Source organism: Trachurus japonicus, chromosome 1 (assembly GCF_045865225.1).
Source record: "Trachurus japonicus isolate A0001 chromosome 1, Traja_1.0".
Classification (NCBI taxonomy): Eukaryota; Metazoa; Chordata; class Actinopteri; order Carangiformes; family Carangidae; genus Trachurus; species Trachurus japonicus.
Genome location: NC_140907.1, coordinates 716330 through 737170, shown reverse-complemented (window position 1 = coordinate 737170; position 20841 = coordinate 716330). Strand labels below are relative to the sequence as shown.

Genomic DNA, 20841 nt, shown 5'->3' with positions numbered 1-20841 from the left:
TGCTAGCCTAGCTCCCGTGGTGTTAGCCTAGCTCCCGCTAGCCAACAGAACCGAACTCGTCTTCGTGCTCACAAAACACAAGCAGTGGTGGAGAGTCGGACCAAACACACTCCGAACACGTCGCTCAACTACAGTTCACAGTCACTCACTCACAAAACTCCACACTGGCGACACACACAGTCCCGAAGTCTCCGCTCCACGCCATCAACACGTTGCTCCTTCTTCTTCCTCGCTCGAGTCTCTCCCCGGAAGTGTAAACATTCAGGTCATGACCTCACGCATGAACTCACGCACATAATGTAACGTAATAGAATCACTTTTAACTTCTTTTAAAGGCACACACATCTCATGAAATGATGTTTTTAAAGTTACTCATTTTAAACATTAATTATTTATACATTTTAATACCTCGTTTATATGAAATAGTTATTTATGTAGATTTTAACTTCACCATGAACTGGCATTCTATACACAACCCACCCCCATGGAAATAATGAAATAAATACCACTGATATTTATCAGAGTATTACACACATTTGATGATCAGTGAGTGTAATAAAAGTGTGGTGAAGAGTCTGTTTGTCTGCTTTAAAACCTCTAAGCAGGTTGTGTGTACATAGCCGCACCCAGCAAGAGCGAAAGCAAAGATTTACTGTGTGAGGGTTCATCACAGTACTGTACCGGCACTGCAGCATCATAAAACCGTTGCATCCTTACAAAATGAGTAGCACTTATTTGGTGATAAATCTGTGCTCTTGGTGGCTAACTGAACATTGCTACCTTTGGAAAACGCATTTATAGTTTGACTAAGTTTGAGGAGATGACATGATTCAGAGAAGAATGTTGTTCAGGAACACATTTACGACAATGATTGAGCATAAATGCAATATAATGAAATGTCTGCAGATGCACATTTGGTACATTTGTACTGGAAGTACAGCATGACAAGCATGATTTAATTGCCCCCATAATAATAGTAATAATACATACATACAAATAAAAATATATGAGGGCACAAATTGTCACTGCGCACTTTGAGGAATAAAAAAACTACTCTGCAGTATTCATCAGCATGAGGGTGAGTCACTAATGACTGAATTTTATTTCTTGATGAACTATTCCTTTAAGTTGCTGTGCATTGAGCTGCCAGGGCCACCATACAGATCACTGTCTTTTCACCAAAGAGAAACAGTACTCAACGCTCCCCAAGTTTTAATCACGCTTCCTCACTTCTATTGTTCATACAGTCCCCAATGTAATAGTATTGGATTTTATCAGTATTAATGACAATCAATCTGAACATGACAACTAGTATGGTGATATGATTGCTGCTTCCCAGGATCATAATATCATGCCCACAAAACACACACACAATATGTCTGAAAGCTTTATAGGTTGCATCCACATTTACCACTTTACAATACGTATTGTTACACAGCTAAAAATGATTGGAAGACCTCAGAGCAGAATGACTGGGCAATGATCCAATTCAATCAAGTCAAGAAGTGGGGAGGCATACATATTCATGACCGTCCTTTGTTTGTTTTCTCAATAACTGATTAGGGGAGACAAAAGCACAGTAATTATTTTTGTGCTGAGATATATTTGTAAAAACTGACAGTGTTTGCAAATTGCTAACTGTGAGGTGCATAATACAATTATTTTCTGTAAACAACCGATCAACAGTCAAATAGCCAATAATCATTGTCAAGACAATAAGTGTAAAGTTAAACTCCACAATCCACTGGGAAGTTTAGAGGGTTTCAGCTGAGATTAATAGCAGGAGCTGTTTAAGATGTCCTGCAGAGGACCCATAAGGCCATTCCAGCAACAATCTGTTTCCTTGCTGTCAGGTGGAAATATTAAATTGAGGAGATTAATCTCTTCTGTCTGGAGCACTATGGTTTGGGTTGCCTGGTTTGTAACCACAGTTACAAAAGCAAAAAAATACATGTATTACATTGCCAAGTGTCACTCAAGTTTTGCATAACTTTTGAAGATACATTTTTAGCCAGATAACTTTCTGTGACAGTCACAGTGCACCTGTTTTTCCAAAGATACTCCATATCACAGCCACAGTTTGAAGCACTGACACCTGCAAGCCACTGACTGATGTCTGCAGAGCAGTTAGAGCAGAGCCTAATCACTTTCCCCATTTGGTCAAATCAGCTAGGAGCCGGCAAACCAGTGCTTGTAAAACTGCTTCATATCACAGTATGGAGTCAGGGATAACTGCCTTTTTCCATGGATACTAACTCAAGATTAGTCAAACCTCCACAAAGAAAGTCAACAGAACTTCAATTAACAAATTTATAGTTTTACCCAAAAATACAGACCAATTTTAAGTCATAAAGTGGTAATAATCTTTGCCGTGTACAGTAACCATGTTACTTAACAAAATAAAATTGTAGACTGATCAGTTCATTGTAAAACAATTATTTATTTACGTAAATGTGGTGATTTCAGTACGTAGCCCAGAGGCAGTCCTGCTCACTTTTCATTCAAACAAACTAATGCGACTGTCACAGTTGTTAAATTTCATCAATGACACCAACATTAATATCCTAAAAAGAATTTAAAGGGGAACTCTGGTTTTTTGACACCTGGACCTTATTTATAGGTGTAATTATGCTCATATACTCACACAGACACTTGTAGTGCAGCTTGGAGGCCTTCGGACATTATTTAGATCCAACCGATCATGACCGCAGCGCTCGGGGGCCACGGCAATGCAGCCTCTACATAGGATAAAACAGCATGGACAATCAGCTGTTTTTGCGGCGCATGTCTATGACATCATCCCCGTGTCACGACAATAAAGTAGCTGAACTAACATGATGATAACACTGGCCATTCATGACAAAATGTAGGTGAAATGAGCGAGTTTTGCGGCAAATAATGTCCTATGTAGAGGCTGCATTGCCGTGGCCCCCGTGCACTGCAGTCATGATCGGTTGGATCTAAATAATGTCCAAAGGCCTCCAAGCTGCACTACAAGTGTCTGTGTGAGTATATGAGCATAATTACACCTATAAATAAGGTCCAGGTGTCAAAAAACCGGAGTTCCCCTTTAACTAGCCAGCGGTAAACCTCTAAAAGCGTGCAGATAAGTTACTTGGCTCGTTTCCCCCCCCGGGATGACACCGGAGGTTGGCCCCGGGCGATCAGCTCAGTTTTATTCCGTTTAGAAAGGTTATCTATTCAAAAGATGTGGTACTTACAGTACATTAAGGTTAAGGAATGAAGCTTCCTCCTTGACCTTTTACACCAAACAAGGACCTTAGAGACTGCAATTTACCCTGAAGACACTTCACTGAGACAGCAGAGAACAGGACCTGTCTGTGGGATCTTTCTTCTTAAGCCAAGATGATGAGCTATGTCAACACCGTCCCTACATACGTATATTCATGAAGCCCTGGGGCCTGTAGTATGAAGCAGGTTCAACAGACCCAGGGTATCTGGGTCTGTGACCCATGGTGTACGGGAGTTGCTCTGCAGCAGACAAAAAAGCTCTGCAGAGAATTATCAAATCTGCACAATACATCACCAACTCACAGTTACCAGCTCTGAATAACATCTTTACCTCTCGCTGTCTGCAGAAGTCACGTAACATCATCAAAGACCCCTCCCACCCTGCCCAACACCTCTTTGAACTTCTGCCATCCGGCAGAAGATACAGGTCCATCAAAACATGCACCACACGTTTTAAGAACAGTTTCTACCCCACAGCCATAACCACACTGAACAATGCACTACAGCCATAATCACACTGTACAATGCACCATATTAAACAGATAAGTGCAATTATTCGAATGTTCGATATTGAAATGGGCAATTTCGACTGTCCTACTGTTTACTGTACTGTGTCTGTATTTGCCGGGGTATATTGGTACTGTTGAGAGTGCGTGATGTTTAGAATGTGTGTGAATCAGTGATTGAATGATGTTGTGTGAGTGATGTATATTGTTTTAGTATTGATTTTATTTTATTCTCTTGTCTTTTTTACGAGTCCGTACCTGACTGTGCACCTTGAATTTCATTGTACACACAAGTACAATGACAATAAAGTATCTTGAAATCGAAATCTTTCGGTTACCTGGCTTCACTTAACCAAACAATCACGATTGCGCTGAAGTCACTGAGGTCATACGACAGTGGTTAGCAACTCAACCCAGGGTATCCCAGAGCGCATTCACATGAAACGGGGGGAGTTTGCAGCATCTGACCAATCACAGACATGGACAGGTCTGACATCAGCTGTAGCAGCAGAGCGGAGTATTTCACTAATGAGGAACAGACGATAATTCTGCAGCCACTGCCCTCACGATTCAGTTCCTGTGTCTCAGTCCTCAGTCTCTAGCTCTGTGAGCTTCAGGATTTATTCATGTTGATTACCTTACACAAGAAGTTGTTCAGCTGCATAGGACAGTTTCATTGCAACAGCTCAAGAGGTTAGTTGGAATTCCTGCAGTGATGCCAAGATGCCATTACCTATTGTCACAATGAATGTTAAATTAAAGCTTTCTCTTTTTGGTGGCAGTGGGTGGATGGGGGAGTAAAGATGTTGATTGCACCATTTGGATTAGTCTCCATGAATCACTGCCTTTGTACCAAACATCCAGATCCATGGGAGTTTCAGATCACTCAGGTTAGCATTAACATCCATTGATCATTGTCTCTTTTCTCTTTTTTGGTGTCAAACCTTTACTGTTTCATCTTTTGAAAACATTTTATTTTCACTTAGAAATAATATGCCCATTCTGTTTACAGATGATTTCTCATTTACAGTGTGTGTTCATCAGTATCAGTTTGTAATTCAAATATTTGGCCTCAGGGAAGCATTGGTCTTAAAGGGATATTTCAACATTCTGGCATTCGCCTATTGCCATAATCCCTATAGTTTTAGGAGTGGGTTCATTAACTTTAATTGTCGGTGCAAGCTATTTTTAGATCAGCGGGGCAGATGTGAGCTCTGCACTGTGCGCAGTATTTAAATTTGAATAAAAACATAATACATTTATGTAAATACATAACCAGAACTACATTCCCGACCCGACTGCTCGGCAGAGTGACTTCAAAAGCGAAAGTAGTTTTGAGTATTTGCTTCATGTGTCACAACTTGTCCACCAGAGTGTTTTGGAATTGTTGGATTGTGTATTTAATTTGATGAGGGAAATACCATGAGCTTCCGTTGCCTTAGCTGAGCAGCTCACGTCACTGCCCCGCCAATCTAAAACAGCTTGCACCGACAATTAAAGGTAATGAACCTACCCCTTCAAGTATACAGTAGGGATTATGGCAATAGGCGAATTTGCCAAAATGTTTAATATAAATATCCCTTTAAATCCATGACTGTACCAAGTGTCTGCCATATCACAGGGCAATTGGGGTTATTTAGTTTTGATAATTTTGCCTTTTCCTTTAGAATGAAATTCGGTATTTGGATTCTTGCAGATCTTTATTTCAGTAAGAGGTTTTTTTGGGTATTTAAGGTGTAACAGTTTATGTTGAGTGTTTAGAAGGCGCTGAGAAATCTTCTTTATTTAGTAAAAACCTCCACACAATATTCTAAACAGTTCGCTGGTGTTAGTGAGACAACTAAATATTAAACTGACATTGATTCTGTACTGTTATATTCACCAAACCTACCTGTGAAATGTGCAGTTCAGTGCTTTTCTGTAATGTACCGCAGTATGTCACGCTGTAAACATAGTATGTGGGGGGGGGATCATGATGATGGGGTATCTTGGATAACTTTGATCTTACATTCATCTCCCCAGTCATGCACACATTTAACTGCAAGCAAGGGGGGATATAACTGTGCTATAAATGTGCTGGGTAATTGGTGCACCATTTTGTCACTGTATGAATTATTCATTTCTGGTTGTTGCTTCTCCAAGTTGTAGTTACCTCGTCTAAAATGGTCCAAGGAGAGATTTATCACTTTGCCTGCTGTCAAATGAGAATATATTAAAGTGAGGTTTGTGGATTGCCTCTGAGATAAATGCCATATTTATAATGCCTTAGGAGAGATGATGGCAGCTGATAATTTGCTTTCTTGATATTTGCCCTGATGCTGACTTTGACTGTGGTTTGTTCAGTGATAGATGTATAAAAAAGAAAAAATTCCACCTGCAGAGCATGGGTGATTGGGAATGAATGATGAAAAGGATATATTGTTTAGGATCAAAACAGAGGCAAGATGCATTTAGGGAGTGGGACCAGACATTTATTATGCCATTTGCACTTTAATTTGTCATTGCTGTGTCACTGACGTGGCTTTCCCATCACCTGAAAGGCCTGTAAGTTGAATTTGTAATGACTAATGAACTGTAATTAAGTAGAGGTTCGATGTGAGGTGGGGATTTTGTTGTATTGTGTTAAATTTATTTCATTAAAGTGGAGAGGTCATCCATTTTCAGATGATGGTGTTGTTTTGCTTTCCGCAGTGCTCTGCTGCAGGAAGTGAATTTCCTAACCTTTAGATAGAACCTAATGCGTCTAATTCTTCCAGATATGTCAGAATGGACATCATTGACCTGTTTGTTTTTGACAGTGTTCTGGCAAGCTGCCCTTTTGTGTCCACTCATGGCCCATCACAGAGTTTGGACTTAAAAGCACTTCTTTGTTTTCTCTTTATACTCTGACATATAACCTATCACACTGACAAACTGGATTCTTTTTTCTGTCCTCTTCACAGCAGAAAACATCTACTATGTCCACTGTGTACACTTGAAATTCAAACATGGAGTCAGTTCTTTATCCAATGAGAGTGAGGGGCAAATCTGCTGTCTTCTCTGCCACCACTGTAGTTAAATGTGAACTTGATGAATTTAGTTAGTGGCACCAGACCCTGTGGAAATCTGGACTGGCAGCAGTGGTAACACAGGCCAGGGAACACTGTGTAGCTGATACATATTGTAAACAGCTCTATGGGTCACTAGGAAGTTAGCGCTTGCTTGTGCCTGAACTCTTTTATTTCTGACAATAAAATACAACCTAGTCACATTATATCTTAATTCTCTGATTTGTAAATAATACAACATTCTGATGACAGATATAACTGCACAACCGTAATAGACACACCTATACACACCCCTGTTCGAGCAACCAATTGTTCCGAAAAAAATTAAATAAGTACAAATTTTAAGCTTGTTTGTAGCGGAAGCTCCCAGCACTGCTCTTCCTGGTCCGTCCAAAGGGCAAGATTTGCACCGGTGTCAATACAAATCGCGCGAGATTTGGACGGACCAGGAAGAGCAGTGCTGGGAGCTTCCGCTACAAACAAGCTTAAAATATAGACTTCACTGTAAGACTTTTTCTGAACAATTTCTCATGTCGGGGCTTCAATACAAGAGGGACATTACAGATGAGCACTATGGAGGTATTTGGATGTTTTTTGGTGTGTCTTTTTGGACGAAGAAAATTGAGCCCCGTTCGCAGCTGTCATAATGGACATGCAGTGCTGCACGGAGCCCCGCTGTAACTCCGAGAAGGCATGGAGGACTCTGAAACTTCTCCCAGCCCTTAGTCGACATGAGGGTGAGTAGATAATGAGTGAAATTTGAATTTTGGGTGAACTATCCCTTTAAGCTTAAAGCAGAAGTAAGCGATCCGGTTGTTTTGACTAACTTCCTGTCAGCCGTTGGAGTTAGCAGTCCCCGCCCTCGTCCCTACGTCACCACATTCACGCGCATCCCTTGGCTGCACACACAGAGAGGACCACCCCTTTATGCCGTTCTCTCTCCTCATTGGATAAAGGTTGTAGGAACAAGGAAAGTGAGTGACTGACAGACCTGTGTTTCAGACTCTATATAAGTGATTGCTGTCGGAAGATAGAACTATTCAAGACTTATATTAACTAGTGTTGCACCGATACCATTTTTTGGCCCCCGATACCGATTCCGATACCCAGCTGTGCAGTATCTGCCGATACCCATAGGCGGCCTTACCTATGTTTCAACCGTTTCAATTGAAACGGGCCCCAGCCACCAGGGGGGCCCCCAGCTGCCAGCCACCAAGTAAAAGACAGTACAATAATTCATAGGTTTCACCTTAACATACACACACACACACACACACTTCTGGTTTCTTGCCCTGGTAGTGATTTTAACACAATGTTGTGCGTACCTGGGATGCATGGATAGTGCGTTTACTGCGTCCTTTCAGGGTTTAAAGCATCAGCGACACATGGGCACATGGCTGGCAAATAATTTTATGTTTAACAGGGTAGGGCCTCATATGAAATATTGAAACGGGCCCCCAGATGTCTAAGGCCGCCACTGCCGATACCGATACCGTTCCGATACCACACAGTTTGGAAAAAAAAATATATAAGAGCTTTTTTTCTTCTAATACTATAATCCAGTAGAACTTTTTTATTGCCTACCTGGTAAAAATGTTTAAGTAACACGTTATTTAACCCTTTTTACATTTAGGAACAGTAAAAACACCCCAAACATTTTTCCTCTGACTTGACCAACACAATAGATTTGATACATGAAATGGTCTTTCCTGCCCCTACACTATGATGATTACTTATACATAAATAACAGTAGCATAAACTGATTGGTTGAACGCAGCCTGATGTAAACATTAATAAACTCAGTAACCAATCACACAGGCAACTCCATGCTGTCCATGTGTGATGTTCAGGGACAGGTCTGAAGACAGAGCGCTGAGGTTGAAGTCCTATAATAATGAGATGAGATGAGAGACACCTGTGACAGTGACAGGTCTACTCTGTAGCTCCGTCTTGACCACATGTCAGCTGATCAGCTGCAGCAGAGGAAACTCCGCTGCTCTCAGCTGCACCGCAACGAGCGCTTTTTAAAAATTTTTTTAATTAAGCTCCGGTAGCGACCGCGCCGACATAACGTAGCGGGATCTCTATTTACATGTGTGCGCACCGCACACGGAGAGAGGAGGTGAAAAGAGACAACACTGTTACCTGCTGTATACTGGCCTATAAGACCAGTGTGTAACGAGTGAAAAAGCCGCCGTCACTGCAGCCTGAACGCAGCTCAAATCGACCTGGTGTCTCGCACGGCGAACAAGCTTTGATAAACACACCGGATCCGCGTCGGTTTGGCAGCTCAGTGTCGGTGGCTTTTTGACTCGTTACACACTGGTCTCTGTGTTTTAGCGATGGTACAGGCTGAGGCCAGTAGGGGAGAGTGGGGTAATTTGTGCCATGGGGCAAGTAGTTCCACCACTGTTATCTAGAAAACCATAGAAGAAGTTGGTCATGTGACCACATATTTTTGAAGGGGCATCCATTTCACTCATCCTATCAAGAAGGGAGACACATGGCTTGAGAGGAAAGCACATTTATGTTCAAAAAACAAGTTTTTGCCCTCCAAAGTAAAATTTCTATGATCAAGGTTTTTTGATTGCCATGTTTGAACAATTATAGATAACTTTGAAAACAGTTCACACATGTTTTAGTGCTTTATTAAGCTACACCAGTGATTCTTAACCATAGGGCCGCGGCCCACACCTGGGCCGCGAAAAACTTTCAGTTTTGCACCTGTGGGCCGCGAGGGCCGCGGGACTGCGTAGATCATGTCCAAAGTCCGGCCCGCGTCTCTGGCCTCCAAACAGGCTGAATGACAAGAGGCTTCACTCTGTGACTCGGTCTCAGCACCTGGGCGCGTTTGTTCCATAGCGGAATGAAATGAGGGAGTGAAGCCTCTTGTCAGTCATCCAGGATCTTTGTCTCTGTGGGGGGAGGCGGGGCCGCTACCGCACACACAGTGCAGCATGTGAGTCTGTGAGGAGCAACGCTTGCCAACTTAACGACTTTCCAAACCCTTTTAAAGACTTTCTAGTCAAAGGCGAATAGCGACAAATCTAGCGACTTTTCCGGTGCTGTTAGGCCTACTGTTACAAACGTTTCTGGTTTGGAGACTCGGACGTGAAAGCACGTCGTCATCACTGCTGTTTCCAACGAGCAGCGGTGCAGCGGTGCTGCCGTGAGCCCCCCGCCCCCACTGAAGTCAAGCCAGCCCACACTTTGAAATCCTTGGTCAAGCCAGCCCACACGCTGTTTTAAGGTGCGCGCATATACGGCACATTACGGCAAGAGCGAGAAAGTGCCCGTAAAATGAAAGCAATGACCCCGAAACGTCTGATGTAGCATTTCAAAATAAAAGCCAGCCTTTCAAAATAAAAGCCTTTAACACTGCATTTGTGTACATTTACAGTATTATTTTAAGAAAAACTGCTAGTTATTACTGTACCATTCCACTTCAGACTGATTGTACTCGACCTGAAGATGACACCCAGAAAAAATCAGACCGATCTGATGTGGAATTTCAGTATAAAAGCACTCTGAACTTGCATATTTTTGTGTACATTTACAGTATCATTTAAAAAAAACTGCTAGTTATTACTGTACCATTCCACTTCAGACTGATAGTACTCGACCTGAAGATGACATCCAGAAAAAATCAGACCAATCTGATGTGGAATTTCAGAATAAAAGCACTCTGAACATGCATATTTTTGTGTACATTTACAGTATCATTTTTTAAAAAAAACTGCTAGTTATTACTGCACCATTCCACATCAGACTGATAGTACTCGACATGAAGATGACACCCAGAAAAAATCAGACCAATCTGATGTGGGATTTCAGAATAAAAGCCCTCTAAACTTGGATATTTTTAAGTATTTTGTGTACATTTACAGTATCTTTTTTTTTTTTAAACTGCTAGTCATTACTGTACCATTCCACATCAGACTGATAGTACTCGACCTGAAGATGACACCCAGAAAAAATCAGACCAATCTGATGTGGAATTTCAGAATAAAAGCCCAATAAACTTGGATATTTTTAAGTATTTTGTGTACATTTACAGTATCATTTTTTTTAAACTGCTAGTTATTACTGTACCATTCCACTTCAGACTGATAGTACTCGACCTGAAGATGATACCCAGAAAAAATCAGACCAATCTGATGTGGAATTTCAGAATAAAAGCCCTCTGAACTTTAATATTTTGAAGTATTTTGTGTACATTTACAGTATCATTTTTTAAAAACTGCTAGTTATTACTGTACTAATAATGTAATGGTGCAGTAATAACTAGCAGTTTTTAAAAAAAATTATACTGTAAATGTACACAAAAATATGCAAGTTCAGAGGGCTTTTATTCTGAAATTCCACATCAGATTGGTCTGATTTTTTCTGGGTGTCATCTTCAGGTCGAGTACTATCAGTCTGAAGTGGAATGGTACAGTAATAACTAGTAGTTTTTAAAAAAGGATACTGTAAATATACACAAAAATATCAAAGTTCAGAGGGCTTTTATTTTGAAATCCCACATCAGATTGGTTTGATTTTTTCTGTGTGTCATCCTCAGGTCGAGTACTATCAGTCTGATGTGGAATGATACAGTAATAACTAGCAGTTTAAAAAAAAAATTATACTGTAAATGTACACAAAATACTTCAAAATATGCAAGTTCAGAGGGCTTTTATTCTGAAATTCCACATCAGATTGGTCTGATTTTTTCTGGATGTCATCTTCATGTCGAGTACTATCAGTCTGATGTGGAATGGTGCAGTAATAACTAGCAGTTTTTTTTTAATTATACTGTAAATATACACCAAAATATGCAAGTTCAGAGGGCTTTTATTCTGAAATTCCACATCAGATTGGTCTGATTTTTTCTGGATGTCATCTTCATGTCGAGTACTATCAGTCTGAAGTGGAATGGTACAGTAATAACTAGCAGTTTTTTTTAATTATACTGTAAATATACACCAAAATATCAAAGTTCAGAGGGCTTTTATTCTGAAATTCCACATCAGATTGGTCTGATTTTTTTCTGGGTGTCATCTTCAGGTCGAGTACTATCAGTCTGATGCGGAATGGTAAAGTAATAACTAGCAGTTTAAAAAAAATTATACTGTAAATGTACACAAAATACTTCAAAATATTAAAGTTCAGAGGGCTTTTATTCTGAAATTCCACATCAGATTGGTCTGATTTTTTTTGGGTGTCATCCTCAGGTCGAGTACTATCAGTCTGAAGTGGAATGGTACAGTAATAACTAGCAGTTTTTAAAAATTTATATTGTAAATGTACACAAAATATTTCAAAATATTAAAGTTTAGAGGGCTTTTATTCTGAAATTCCACATCAGATTGGTCTGATTTTTTCTGGGTGTCATCTTCAGGTCGAGTACTATCAGTCTGAAGTGGAATGGTACAGTAATAACTAGCAGTTTTCTTTTAATGATACTGTAAACGTACACAAAATACTTACAAATATCAAAGTTCAGAGGGCTTTTATCCTGAAATTCCACATCAGATTGGTCTGATTATTTCTGGGTGTCATCCTGAGGTCTAGTACTATCAGTCTGAAGTGGAATGGTACAGTAATAATTAGCAGTTCTTAACAAATGATACTGTAAATATACACAAAATACTTAAAAATATGCAAGTTCAGAGGGCTTTTATTCTGAAATTCCACATCAGATTGGTCTGATTTTTTCTGGGTATCATCTTCAGGTCGAGTACAATCAGTCTGAAGTGGAATGGTACAGTAATAACTAGCAGTTTTTCTTAAAATAATACTGTAAATGTACACAAATGCAGTGTTAAAGGCTTTTATTTTGAAAGGCTGGCTCTTATTTTGAAATGCAACATCAGACGTTTCGGGGTCATTGCTTTCATTTTACGGGCACTTTCTCGCTCTTGCCGTAATGTGCCGTATATGCGCGCACCTTAAAACAACGTGTGGGCTGGCTTGACCAAGGATTTCAAAGTGTGGGCTGGCTTGACTTCAGCCCGCCCCCCGTCCCTACAGCCCCCACCGGCGATGTCACGGAGCTGTCCCCGCTACAGAGACCACGCCGCTCCACGCCGCTGACACCCCCACCACACCCGTCTTAGAGCGACATACACAGCCTCAGTCACTACTCACCTCATCTGTGATGACACGGTCAATATCTTGAAGTGCTATTTTGTTGAGACTTGATAAGCCATTTTATTTATTGTTTTGGTTGTGTGTGGTTTTATATTTGAGTGCATCTTTTCTTAACAGAGACAGGGTCTATTCTTGTTTTTGGTTGTGATTTTTATTCAAGTGCAATTTTTGATTTTTGAAAAAAAAGAAAAAGAAAATCCAGACGAATTTTTCTTCATTTTATGTGGTCTTCAAATATGAAAAGTGATTTTGGTAAGAACTTGTTTAGATTTATTTATGTATTTAAAGAAAGGAAAAGAATGCCATTTGCAATAAAAAAGTATTAAATAGTTAATTTGCACACACACACACACACACACACACACACACATATATATATATATATATATATATATATATATATATATATGTATATACGTATTTAATGGGCCCCGGGCCACTTTGTACTATAAAAATTGGGCCTCGAGGTCAAAAAGGTTAAGAACCCCTGAGCTACACCATGAGTCTATACAGTTAGCATTATGCCAGCTCAAAACAGCTGGGGAATCCTTTTTTCTCAAAATGCTGGGCTTGGGGTAATTTGTGCCAAAGGGCCTGGGTTAAGTTGTGCCAGTGGCAGTGCTGTCTGTGTATAGGAGAAACATGGCAGTGGGCACGGATTTGCTTGAAACTTAACATGTGTGATGAGGGACCGCCCCTGAACACACCTGCCCAGTCTGGTTGTGCTCGTAGCCTGGTGGATGAACAAAACATTGCGTTTCTTTGCGCCACAGCCCCCAGTGTGCCTCAGGCCCCCGCGACTACATGGGGACAAGCGAGGGCCCGATCATCGCCGCTTCTGGCTTTAATTTTGTATTGAATGTCTTGCTTTTATATAGCATTAACATTTGTGAGATTAAAATGATCTGTTTTACTTCAATTATCAATGGCACAATTTACCCCAGTGTATTCTCTCTAATGGCACAACTTACCCCGCACCGGGGGCAAGTTGTGCCAGATTTTTTTTTTTTTTTCTAAAGCTATATTTCTGAAACGGTTGATTTAAGATTCAAAGTGATTGTTCCCAGGGATGCACAACATCCTAAACTATATGTACATATATTAGTTGGGGGCATTATTACAATCCCCTTGCTTTAAAGGCAGTTTAAGTAAAAATTGGCACTACTTACCCCGCTCTCCCCTATACAGCAGGTAACAGTGTTGTTGTCTCTTCTCACCTCCTCTCTCCTCTGTGTGCTCAGTGCGCTGCTCAGTGCGATGCGCACACATTTAAATAGAGATCCCGCTACTTTATATCGCTTTGCTTGTTTACATTTCACAAAAAACTCCTTGAAAAGGATTAACTGCAATTAATTGAATTGTTTACATCCTTACTTGGCTTGGCATGCACTGAACATGTGTGATCACACAGCAGTGAGTGTCGGGCGAGAGAAGACACAAGGCGCAGCGTTCATATCAGTAAATGGCATCGGTGCGTCATTTGTTTTACTCGTCGATACCGATGCCAGCATTTTAGTGCGGTATCGGGCCCCCTACCGATACTAGTATCGGTATCGGTGCAACACTAATATTAACACAAACATTCCACTTACTTCTGCTTTAACTCATAGATATCAAAGTGGTACCAGCCATCTATCTCTGTGGATTAAAGTTACTAAACATACCGCCCAAAATGTCTTTAAATAACATCAAGTGAACAGTATAACAATATGATATGTGAGGCCCATTCAAGGGGTTTTCTAAACTGTAACATAACCTTTTGAGCATTTTGAGTCTTCAAGGCCCAAAGCTGTTATATTGAGAATTGCATTTCTCTCACAAGCCTGCTCTTCCAAAACAAAATAAAAGGAAAAAAACCTGAGGTCTCACAGCGTCTTAATGCACATGAAACTTTACTTCTCCCATTTGTCATGAGCCTTTTTTTTATTGGTCGGCATTCTGCTGTGTTCTGTTCCCATGGGCTGCTTGTAATGAATTAGAATCACTTTATGCTGAAAATCATGACATGGATGTTTATTTGCAGGGTTTTTCCCTTGGGATGATTTACAGTGTCAGTGTTCAAAATGTCTGCTCACATAAATCATATTATTGTGTAATGAAACCTCATTATGAAACCAGTCACAACTCAGGCTGATAGAGTGAGGTTTATGGCTGAGGCTATTACATGGCAGGGGATACCTCTGCTTTCAGCTGCAGTGACAGGCAGAGCATTGTTACTTGTACAGTATGTGTGGAAGAGATCAGTGTTGAGCTGGTGTGCTGACTGCATGTGTGTGACTGTTTCTCATGTATCCTGATCTGCTCGATTCTCACTGTAAAGATCTACAGTTGTTGGTTTTTTTTAAAGTTTGAATTTGCAGTCTTTCTGAGGGGCTGAAGGAAAGGCTTTTCTTCTTCTTGATGTGGAATAGGCCTCGTCAGCTCACCTCCTACAACATTAATTAACGATACAGCTCATGATGGATCACCTCAGCTTTAGCTACCTTGCTCCCATTCATCACTACACACGTAAAGAGGTGGAACTCCAAATCTTTAATTTCACTCCTTTCTTTTGTTCCCGCAATGCAAGCACAGTCAACGATTTTCTTTAGGACTCAAGTAGTGTAGACATGACACAGAAACAGGCTGCGGTTGGGCAAAGATCTGGTTTTATTTAACCAAAGGGTTAAAGACACAACTCCAGTAGCTTTGGTTAGATGGGGCTATGTCTGGGGGAGTTCTCTGGGTAGGGAAGGTGCAGGTGGGTGCATGGAATGATGGTTGATGGTTTGGTCATTTGGTCTCACCTGATTATGGACCAAGGAAAAAAGACAGTTAAAGCAGAAGTAAGTGGTCCGGTCGTTTTCGCTAATGCTGCGTTCCAGGCAGGCTTTTGAAATCGTAAATTACAGCTTCAAGTCACAACTTACGACTTTGTAGCGTTTCAGGCAACCCACTCGTGTTTTTCCGACCTGTTTTACCGGTGGAAGTCACTATAACGGCCACTCGTAACTTCCGACCGGTGAACTCGTACCAGATCGAACTGGTACCACTTCACGGTCGGAAAAATACGAGTTTCCTTGAACGCACCATAACAGTCCTCCTCCCTACGTCGCCACATTCACGGCGTCCCTTGGCTGCACACACAGCCCTGCATGCCGTTTTCTCTCCTCATTGGATAAAAACTGTAGGATACAATAAATGTTTTCTCTTCGGCTCAGAGCAGAGCGGAGTGACTGACAGACCCGTGTTTCAGACCAAACACTCTATAGAAGTGATTGCTGTCGGAAGATATAACTATTTAAGACTTATATTAACACAAATATATCACTTACTTCTGCTTTAACACTGGCCACAACCTGAAAAGACGATGACACACTGACTGTTGGCACATGATGGAAGTTTTTTGTTATACATCTTCAACTGATGCCAGTTTTCAGGTTCCCGCTCGACTGATGCCATGGAGAAAAAAAAATCCCCCCACAGGTTTGAAGCTTAAGTTAAATAGGAGAAATCTTGTTGAACGTTGAATGCATCTGTTCTATTACAACTGCACAACTGCTGGGTTAAATTTGGACAGGTACATAAATGTCAAATTCATATAAGCTTACTTCTAAAGCACATTTTAACTTCTGCACAAACGACTATTAAAATAAGGATTATGGAAAAGGGTGAACATCTATAAAAGACATGAAAATATAATAAGAAAGATAAGAAAACAACAAAGATACTTACTGTGAATGACTTGAAGGTTAATGAGCTAAATAGGCCAGTGAAAAAAAATGTTTTTTTTCCCCTGGATTCAAAATTGAGAGGGAGCACATCTAATGACAAATGGCAAAATATTCCATTGTGTATGGGCTTACAGCATCAAATGGACAAACTCCTCTTCTCTCCTCATGCACATTTTTGAACTGTTATCTGTTGTACTTTGTACTTGGTGTCTCGCACTCTTCTCTGTGTTTTCCACAGATCTCTGCAGAGCTCCATCCCCTCTGCACCAACCAGTGCTTGCATCACCTCCTTTCCTCTGCTGCCCTCCCTGCTTATGAACCAGTCTGTCCACCGGTACTTCCATCAAGCTGGCCTGCTCTCTCTGCTTTCCCTGTATAAGGCCCAGCCTGCACATCAGAAGCTGCTCCTCCTGAACTATCCCATTCTCCATTTTATTCTGTATTTCATGTTGCAATAATAATAACAATAAAAACAATAAAGTTTATTTAAATAGCACTTTTTACAGACAAGAGCAAATATAAAAAAATATAAAAGCATATGGTTACCCAAAAACCTGTCTACACAGATGTTGCTTTCTCAGAGTTTCAAAGGAAATACTGTTTGGATGCAGGCAGAGCATTCCAGAGTTGAAGTGATACAGCCTCAAAGGCTCGATCACCACGTCTTCAGGTGGGTGTGTGGTACAGAGAGTTAGATCTGAGGGAGCGAACTGAACACTGGGGGTGTAAGTGGTCAGCCACATAAGGGGGAGCGTGATCTTGTAGGGCTTTGAAGGTGAGTATGAGGAACTTCAACTGATACTGTACTACTGGAAGCCAATGAAGAGCTCCAATTTTCCCTCTTAAAGGGGTTTCCTGGAGTTTTTGCTCAGTGGATGTGAGGGTCTAAGGGCAGAGGATGTTGTGATGATGCTGTGTAAAGACCTTTGAGACAAACTGTTTGTAAAAATGGGCTATACAAATAAAATTGCCTTGCCTTGCCTTTTACACAGGTGTAATATGAGCCCTTCCATGTGTCCTAGTTAGAAGACAGTTGCAGTAATCAATATGTGAGGATATGAATATGTGTTATTATGTATTATCAGGTGTTATTATGATGCTGTGTGAAGCCCTTTGAGACAAACTATTTATAAAAATGAGCAATACTACAAATAAAAAAAATAAAATTGCCTTTTCATGACAAATTCTAACATTTTTGAGAGCAACAAAAACTGTAGTTAATTTTTCACCAACATAGATGTGTTGTTGTTTTTTGTCACACAATTAGAAGACAGATTGTTTCGTTCTCGTTGTTGTTTTTTGCTCCAGTTTATCTGCGTAGCAAGCTAAAAATGAAAAAAAAAACCTGTAGCAACAACAAAAAAAACAAGCAAGCAAGACACTCGCATAAATTAGATATCACACTCCGGAGACAAATTTGCACACGTTACCTACCTGCAGGATTCCCTGGAAATAAGCTCTCAGTGATGAATCCATACGTGTTGGATTCAGCAGCAAAGACATCATGCTGAGCAACATGTCAGTTACTTCAGTCTCTGATTGACATCCTGGCACTCAGTTACAGCATGCTCTGCAGGGAGTGTGTTTTGGCTCTCCATTTTCTTGCTGAGAACAACTTTACTCGGAGCTTCCATCAATAGCCTCACTTTCATTTGGCATATTATATAAAATGATATAAAACGTTGTGGAAAACACACAAGGAAGTGTCCAGTTGTTCTGGATGACAAGGAGGATTATGGATTTCCCAACAAAATCCCCCATGGTATGAGAAAACTGCAGAGAAATGCCCCCAAAAGAGAGCGCAAAACATGAAACCACGGCTTTTCAATGAAGATGTCACCAGTGTTTTTGTGAAGAGAAGCTGGTAACACTTTATAATGAGTACACACTATTAAGCATTAGTTAAGCATTAATAAATATTGAATTCATCATTTATAACACATGAATACTCATTAGTATGTAGTTAGTAAACATAGTTATAAATGTTTTACTCATCATTGATAAGCACAGTAGTTATGGATTAGTAAACACTGAATTCATCATTTATAAAGCATGTTTCTGACGTAAATACTCATTAGTAAGTGGTTTACAATCACAGTTGTAAATGTTTTACTCTTCATTAATAAGCTCATCTATATAAATGATGGATTCAGCATTCCCAAGCGCTCTTACGCGTTCAGTATGAATGGTTAGTGAGTGTTAGTAAATGTTTTATAAAAACTCACAAATTTCATTTCCAATGGATGACTTATAAACAGTTATTAATGCAGGAATTCATGAATTCAGGCAGTTACAAAGCACTTACTACTCGTTAATTAAGTATTTTGTGTGAGCTCATCTAAAGTGGGCACTATCTATGCCTTATAGAGCATTTACAAATGAGATATTAAGATTCACAAGGAGAGACACAACACGATATGGTTCATATTGCATTGTATTTATTGCAACTTGGGAATATTATAAGAGTCTGGTAAAAATAAAACTGATCAACCAGCGCATCCAGCGTTTACCATTTGTATTTATAAACGAGTCTGTGGCGGCCGCGACTCTCTCCCTGCTCTCTCCCTCTCGCGCACACACGGGCAGATGGACAGGTCGTGTTGTGACGGTAACATGCTAATGCTAGCTATAGTGTTCTGCTATCCGCCCCCCATGGGGGGGGGTTCCCAGTAGTGAAATGGCACCCGGGTACCGCCCAAGCCGAGCGAGTACTCGGATATCGGCTTCAGCCCTACAAACAATACGGCATCTACACTGATATCAGTTCACTCCGAACCATAGACTGTATAAAGTTCCGAACATACATCCATGACCCCGAAGCAGTCTTTTGCCCCCTGTTTTTGGTTGCACGCGCACCGGCGGCCGCTGGACGTGTACGTCGACGAGCCTTACACGTCATCAACGTCACAACGCCTGGACGACGCTGGGAGGCGGCAACACTGCAGCCGGTGCAGCCTGGTGCAGCAGCTAAGATGAATGGAGAGTTGGAGACGGAGAACTCTGCCCAGAATCGACGAGTCCGGCGGACGCGGGCCCAGAAGAAAGCCGGTGTGGAGATGGATATCGAAGTCGGCGGTCGTCAGCGGCACTAGTGGTGAGTATGTGTTCGTTTTGTTTGCTGCCACACATGGTCCATGGATGATAGCTAACGTTAGCTTGTCTGCAGCTGAAGGCTTTAGCTCTCGCTCCCTGACGTACTACCGCGACATGTAAACACACATTTCAGGACTGCTGACTTGTATCATCAGAGCAGCCTCCTTTCATATTTAATAGAGGGGGGACAATAACTGACTCTCATCTGTCAGAATGTGCCTGCTGTAAAGGATAATCATAGCTGAAAATCACAGGTTATTATGTCTGTTCTGATTTTACAAGCCAATGTGTGACTGTGTGTGTGTGTGTGTGTGTGTGTGTGTGTGTGTGTGTGTGTGTGTGTGTGTGTGTGACTTAAGTTAAATATCCTTCCCCCCCCCCCCTCTTTTCTTTATTTTTAAACTGTTGCTAATTTTCCTTTTTTGTTCTCTAAATTGCAGTCCAAAATCTGGATCAGGCCGTTTCCCGGTACAAGAAAATTCTCTGGCCGTTTGGTCTGCTGCTTTCAAGCGTGTTGGGATGGACCGGAACACTGCTCCAACCGCAGAGAGCTGCCCCCAGCAAATATAAGGAACTGACTTAATTTTTTGATACAGAAAAAAACAAATTAAATAGGCTACAGAAGGATTTTTTTCAAAGAATTATTTGCTGAACTTAAACTTCTGTGATCCACTGTTGGCGTTTTTATTCTGCCATGCTTACCCTTGTTTTACATCAACAGAACAGTTACAATATGTTGGGAAGTTGCAATAAATACAATGCAATATGAACTATCCCTTTGTGTTGTGTCTCTCCTTGGTCTGTTAAGATAACCAAGACTTTTATGAGTCTTGAGGCATTGCAGCCTTAATATCTCATTTGTAAATGCTCTATAAGGCATAGATAGTGCCCACTTTAGATGAGCTCACACAAAATACTTAATTAACAAGTAGTAAGTGCTTTGTAACTGCCTGAATTCATGAATTCCTGCATTAATAACTGTTTATAAGTCATCCATTGGAAATGAAATTTGTGAGTTTTTATAAATCATTTACTAACACTCACTAACCATTCATACTGAACGCGTAAGAGCGCTTGGAAATGCTGAATCCATCATTT

At 40.7% G+C, this 20841-nt stretch overlaps 1 long non-coding RNA gene across 1 annotated transcript in view; it reads left to right on the top strand.

Annotated features, from left to right (window-relative positions):
* Positions 1 to 8796, top strand: part of LOC146991054 (uncharacterized) — a 607823-nt gene extending 599027 nt beyond the window's left edge. The window contains exon 3 of the long non-coding RNA XR_015037472.1: positions 8749 to 8796. This is a non-coding gene — a long non-coding RNA (uncharacterized LOC146991054). The remainder of the gene's footprint in view (positions 1 to 8748) is intronic.
* The last annotated feature ends 12045 nt before the right edge of the window (positions 8797 to 20841 follow it).